The sequence below is a fragment of the Dendropsophus ebraccatus genome, chromosome 3 (assembly GCF_027789765.1).
Source record: "Dendropsophus ebraccatus isolate aDenEbr1 chromosome 3, aDenEbr1.pat, whole genome shotgun sequence".
Lineage (NCBI taxonomy): Eukaryota > Metazoa > Chordata > Amphibia > Anura > Hylidae > Dendropsophus > Dendropsophus ebraccatus.
The window spans coordinates 37,796,175-37,803,421 of NC_091456.1; the positions used below are offsets into that span (position 1 = coordinate 37,796,175).

Sequence of the window (7,247 nt, forward strand, 5' to 3'; positions counted from 1 at the left end):
GATGATATTAGAAGAGGTAGAGTGTGTTGATAGTGGACAGACACAGCGCAAGCTGTTACAACGTGAAGTGTATTGGATTAATAAAATGGAAGCACTGAACCCGAAAGGGTTAAATGAGGCATGCAATTTCAGTGTCTTCTTATAAAAACCATGATGTGAAAACAAGAGGGATTTTTATTCCGTTAGATTTATGTTGTTTTTCCATGATGTCTAATTTATTTTATGTCTATTTTTAAACAGATCTCAGATCTCGCGAGAGGTCGGGATGTACTTATTGGTGATGGGTTACACATGTGTTAGGCTTGACAAAGGGAGCTGTTGCTCTTGAAACGTTGCGTACATCTCATGGAAGTTGGACTTCTACTCCCGTCCGGGAACTGCATCCTGATGGCTACAAACTGAACAAGGACGCATGCTAAAAGACTCTGCTACTATTTGCCACTGGGTGATGTAACGTTTAATTGACTTTACTAATTGCAAGACATGTAATTGTCCTTGAAAAATATGAATGAAAAATGAAGTCATAAGCAATTGAAAATCAGAAACTGGTGGGAAGTGTGTTCATTTCTGCTTTATATGGAATCTGAATGTTGGCTGTGGAGCTGCCTAATTGAACACATATGTGAAACACAGTCGGTAGGATCCAATTCACATGTTTAGCTGAACGGCTATCGCAGTGTATCATCTCTTTGCATGCAGCCATTTAGATTAGTCACTGTGCTGCGTTCTGGACGCTATTGTCTCCTCACTCACTTTTCTGTGCAGACAGCTATCTCGCAGGTAGTGAGATTAGGGATATTACAGAGATAGGCATTGAGATTAGAGAGATTAGTGGGGTGTTTATCAAGGTTACACTAGCATATTTGCAACAAGCATTTTCCTGTCCATAGACACCATTGCAGTCACAGCAATACTTAGCTTTTGGATTGCAGGCTGCATATTGGATTTGCCAATTTATACATAGTGCCCAAAAGTGTATTTTGGTCTGCTCACATCTGTTTTACATTACTTAAATGTACATCTCATTTGTGTATGTGCATTTGTTTAGTTATTACGGCTATATTCGTATAAGATGAAAAATGGCCTCTGTCCGTCAGGAAAAATACGAAATAGTAGACATCTGTTATACACTGATTAAACTTACATCTCGTTTGTGTACGTGCATTTGTTCATCGGTATTCCTATCAGCTGACATATGTTCTTTGTCCGTCATAAAAAAAAAAAAAATTATATGGAATACTTCAAATCTTTAATACCCAGTAATTAATTGTACATCTGATTTGTGTACATGGATTTATTGAGAGAGGGTAGATCTGTTGATTTTTTTTCAGTCCTATAAAGGGCTCTAATATACAAGGTCTATATGCACAATTCACTCTTAAAACAAAACCAAAAATGGTATGAGGGGAAGATGTTAAAAAGAACCCCTCATCCAACAGATAGCTGCAAGACCAAATATAAGAAAATTATTGTTCTTTATTAAATATATTTTTTTTAAAAATCAACAATAATAAAATATATATAATGGGAGCTGGACCCGGTTACATCATTTCCTGTTTCCCCGGGGATACACAGGTCGGCTTTTAACTACAAGCCTGCAGTGACACACGTGTGGGGGTATGTACCTGATTGGTCTAATGGGATATAAAAAGAGAGCTCAGTACTTGTGACATCACCCTCGATAAAGCAATACACAAAACGCTCGTTGGGTGAGTGGTGCGGTGGTTACATGTGCTAGGGACACACTAGGCGGTAATGTATATTGATTCCTGATGTGATCCATTTACCCTTATCCACTGTGAGTTATATTACTTGTCCTATATATGCCCAGTACACATGTATGTAAATTACCTGTTGATTTGTATTTATTTTTTTGTGTATCATGTTGTTGGGGATTTTTATAGGCTCCAGCTCCCATTATATGTATTTTATTATTGTTGATTTTTTTAAAAATATATTTAATAAAGAATAATAATTTTCTCATATTTGGTCTTGCATCTACATGTTGGATGGGTGGTTCTTTTTAACATCTTTCCCCTCATACCAGCTTTGGTTTTTATTTTTGTTTTATTTTTTATCTTCTATCTAAGATTTTATATCTATCTTGTGAACATGGTGAGAACCAGAGGTGGTAGGCGAGCAATATAAGGTGTAGGAAGGGGACATAGAGGTAGGCATGTCCCCAGTATCAGATGCCTAGCAGGCATTTCTTTGCAAGAACAGCTGTCCCTGCCCTGGCCCAGCATGTTGCAGAAAATATCTCAAGCGTGTTGGCTGCATCTGTGTCCACCAAGCTCCATCTGACGTCAGACACATGGACCAGTAAGCACTGTTAAGGTCGTTACATATCCCTGACTGCTCACTGGGTGACTTTGGTGTCTGACACTGCCTCTGGGTCTCCATCGACAGTCCCCAAAACTGGTAGGATGGTGCACAGCCAGGATCCCCAACCTCAACAGGCAGCATCACATGCTAACATAAACCAGGCCATTCTTAAATTAATTTGTCTTGGAGACCGTCAACACACAGGTCAAGAGCTGTGGAGGGCTCTGTGCACTCAGACCGACCACTGGCTGGGTGCTAAGAACCTGGCACCAAGTAAGGTGGTGTGCAACAACGGTCCTGCGCCTCAACATCGAAGTTTTTGGACTTGGTCTTGACCCATTCAACTTCTGGGTGTCCAAAGTGGATGAATGGCCTGAGCTTGCTAGACATGCCATAGAAGTGTTATCTTGCCCAGCAGCCAGTGTTATCTCAGAACGCACATTTAGCACAGCTGGTGGGGTGATAACTGACAATCGTATCCGTCTATCCACTGACAATGTGGATTGTTTGACCTTAATAAAAATAAATCAAGGGTGGATCTCTGACCATTTTGTTGCCCAAGTTGCCGATGTTACTGACTAGTAAACTGTAGCATGTTTTCTTGAAAATGTGAAATGCACATTTCCACTGCACTAGATCTTACGTCTGTAGTTCCTATGCCTGCTGCTTCTAAAAATTGGATTCTACTGCTGCCCACAGCTAGCGTTCTAAGTGTTTTAACGGAATATATTTTTGAAAAATACTCCTGTGTGAACTTCTCTGCCTGTCATTCATCCTCTCCGAGCGCGCTGACAGGCAGAGCGTGATGAGTAGATACGGGCGGGGAGCTGCCCAGATGACTACTTCCCTGCCGTGCCCGGGGGATAAAAGTACTTTTTTTGGGGTATACAGCTACTGCTGCGGCCGGTATGTGCAGTGGCTGCTGCAGGAGCTGTATACAGCAGTTCAGGGAACCATATCAGCCCGATTGGTTCCCTTTAAGGCTCAGTTTACATGTATCAGTAGTTTGCTGTGAAATAAATTATCACATAGCAATGCTTTACCTGTAAAAAAAACTTTTAACTTTTGCCCAGTAATCACAACCCCAGTGAAAATTTGCTGTGAAATGTGCTGCAATTATTCTTATGGCACACAATGGCTACATGTAAACTAAGCCCTGACACCTAAAATCTAGAATCTCATGTTCCACCTAATCCATGTTCTTTCTACAGCAGAAATTAAGACACTGCAGATTTAAAAATCTCAACAAAGGTCAGTTACCAAGCTTAGATTTGCTGCAGGGTATGGATATGCGTAAGAGAACAGTATACAGTAAGAAAACATAGGCCTTATGCACACGTTCAGTAATTTTTTTCTGGTCCTGAAACAACCCGCTAAAAATTACGGATTGGACATCCGTATTGCATCCGGAAATACGGATGCCAACATGTTACAATCCGTAAACAATTGATTTTAATGAGAGGATCCATTAAAAAATCAGGGTCCGCACCGAGTCCGTACTAGAACATGTCCTTTTTTTTTTTTCAGGATTGATTTTCATCCATTTCTGCAGATCAGTTTCCGTGCGCGCCACCAGTCTATTACTAGTCTCTCCAGTGCTTCAGCCCAATAGTGCAATAGATTGGTGTTGTGAACCACGGCACCAACTTCCCTGGCCCATGCCATTTTATTAATGTGTTACTCTTAAAGCGAATATTCCTGTTGGTACATTTGCTTTAAGTATGTTACCTTTTGCTACATTTTCATTTTGTCCTCCTTGGGTTTAAAAGGCCATAGCGCTTACCTACAGATGTACATGAGCCCTTATTTTTTGCGACACCAATTAAACTTTGCAGTGACTTAATTCTTCCTATAAAATATGCTGCGAAACCAGAAAAAAACTGTGAAATTGAAAAAAAAAAGTGCAATTCTTTATATTTTCATGTTAACACTGCTCACCCTATGGTATAAGACTTCTTTTTTTCGTCTTTAAACTTTTATTAGGGGGGGGGGGTTCCCATAAAACACATTTTACACATTTTTTAATTTTTAGTCCCTCTTGGGAACTTTTATTATTACTGCACTAATCTCTCATCAAGATCACTGCAGTATACTTAATACAGCACTGATCAATTACATCAGTGCTGTATTACTCTGGGCAACTGCAGCACAGATCTATAGATTGCCAAGCCAGGATCAGTGTCAGTCCGACGCTAAGGCCTGGCCCGTTAAGAGGAAGGGATCTCCCCTCCGCCATCGCATCACAGGGCGAGATCCCACCCTCTAGAAACCAGGGATGGGGGACACAAGCTATTTAAATGCTGCTGTCAGCTGCTGCTGTCAGCTGGGAGCCGCGATCAGCCACGGCGGCTAATACACGTGTGCAATCAGCCGCGCACTGCAGAGGTGTAAACCCACTCTGCTTCCCCTTAACGGCGGCAGGACAAGCATACTTGGACTGTGTCATTAAGAGGTTAATAATTAAGTTTGTCATTTACTACTGCCGCCTTGCATATTATGGGAAATGATTTCTCTGTCATGTGGTAATTACTGATAATCTTTACAGTAATACAGAACTGTGATTAAGCAAAGTACATTCTTGGAAGCAGGTCAGGCTGTCAGATTAGTGTATTGTATTCTATCCCTTTATTACTTCATCCATGACAAAAAAAATAGTGCAAAGAAGAATTTTTATTTTTTTCATTTTTTTTTTACAGAAAAGCTTTAGAAAATAATACCAGCGGATTAAAGATTTGGTCACAGACTTTGTATGAATATACTGTATATTTAAATAATTCTAGGGGCAAAACAGTAAGTCTGTTTAACGCATCAGTTAAAATGGGAAAAAATTATGCATTTGTCCATTATAGAAAAAAACGGATCGAATCAGTTTTTTCATCAGTTTTTTCCGTTAAACAGACAGCAAAAGCGCAGTGTGAACTCAACCTAATGCAAAAAGTGGGATGAAAATCCAGTTTTGGTATTATGTACTTCAATAATATCCTTGCTGTTGTTTCATTATTTAGTTTAATAGTTTTGTTAGAGAAATGTGTTCCATACATCAAATTTGTATTGTTTCTATAGCAGGCATACAAATTTCTGAAAGCCCCATTCATATACAGTAAGTGGGACAGTAGCATGACATTTGTATGACCAGTCTTTCCAGTGTGACTATATCCTACATTGGTGGAAAGAAAGATGTGGTCACTTTCAATGAATACTTTTAGGGAATTTTTTTATATATTTAATTTGTTTGTGATTTCTAATCAAACCTACACATTAAATTGGAGATTCACTTAACATATAATTACATTACTAACAGTGAGTAATTATTACGCATAGAAACTGCAAACGATCTGACTGATACACGGGGCACTTGCATGGGCAAGTGTTCATAATGTATGCTTTTGGGAATTGGGCATTGGTAGGATCTAAAACGATCAGTGACATCTGAGTTCTAGGGCATATGTTTTCATATATGTATATATACACTCACCGGCCACTTTATTAGGTACACCATGCTAGTAACGGGTTGGACCCCCTTTTGCCTTCAGCACTGCCTCAATTCTTCGTGGCATAGATACAACAAGGTGCTGGAAGCATTCCTCAGAGATTTTGGTCCATATTGACATGATGGCATCACACAGTTGCCACAGATTTGTCGGCTGCACATCCATGATGCGAATCTCCCGTTCCGCCACATCCCAAAGATGCTCTATTGGATTGAGATCTGGTGACTGTGGAGGCCATTGGAGTATAGTGAACTCATTGTCATGTTCAAGAAACCAGTCTGAGATGATTCTAGCTTTATGACATGGCGCATTATCCTGCTGAAAGTAGCCATCAGATGTTGGGTACATTGTGGTCATAAAGGGATAGACATGGTCAGCAACAATACTCAGGTAGGCTGTGGTGTTGCAACGATGCTCAATTGGTACCAAGGGGCCCAAAGAGTGCCAAGAAAATATTCCCCACACCATGACACCACCACCACCAGCCTGAACCGTTGATACAAGGCAGGATGGATCCATGCTTTCATGTTGTTGACGCCAAATTCTAACCCTACCATCCGAATGTCGCAGCAGAAATCGAGACTCATCAGACCAGTCAACGTTTTTCCAATCTTCTACTGTCCAATTTCGATGAGCTTGTGCAAATTGTAGCCTCAGTTTCCTGTTCTTAGCTGAAAGGAGTGGCACCCGGTGTGGTCTTCTGCTGCTGTAGCCCATCTGCCTAAGATGCTCTTCTGCCTACCTTGGTTGTAACGGTTGGCTATTTGAGTCACTGTTGCCTTTCTATCAGCTCGAACCAGTCTGCCCATTCTCCTCTGACCTCTGGCATCAACAAGGCATTTCCGCCCACAGAACTGCCGCTCACTGGATGTTTTTTCTTTTTCGGACCATTCTCTGTAAACCCAGTAGATCAGCAGTTTCTGAAATACTCAGACCAGCCCTTCTGGCAACAACCATGCCACGTTCAAAGGCACTCAAATCACCTTTCTTCCCCATACTGATGCTCGGTTTGAACTGCAGGAGATTGTCTTGACCATGTCTACATGCCTAAATGCACTGAGTTGCCGCCATGTGATTGGCTGGTTAGAAATTAAGTGGTAACGTGCAGTTGGACAGGTGTACCTAATAAAGTGGCCGGTGAGTGTATATATATATATATATATATATATATATATATATATAAAATCTTCAAAACAACTCTGAGAACTAAATAACTGTACCTATAACTAGCTACGCCACCTCATCAGTACACTGTGCCATATTACTTTATTATCATACCTGTTCCCATTAATGCATTAACCCTGTTGCTAAGTAACCTAAACCATCATAAACATTAATGTATATATAACAGCATATCACCATATACAGTAACATCATGACTAAATATATCTACCACAAACAGTACTCTAACTAATAATAACATCATACAGT

The 7,247-nt window shown here is 40.3% G+C and overlaps 1 long non-coding RNA gene across 2 annotated transcripts in view; it reads left to right on the plus strand.

Moving 5' to 3' along the window:
- The window catches only part of LOC138785473 (uncharacterized), a 33,278-nt gene extending 32,733 nt beyond the window's left edge, over nucleotides 1–545 (plus strand). For both annotated transcript variants that reach the window (XR_011362110.1, XR_011362109.1), the window contains exon 5: nucleotides 241–545. This is a non-coding gene — a long non-coding RNA (uncharacterized lncRNA). The remainder of the gene's footprint in view (nucleotides 1–240) is intronic.
- Nucleotides 546–7,247: the final 6,702 nt, after the last annotated feature.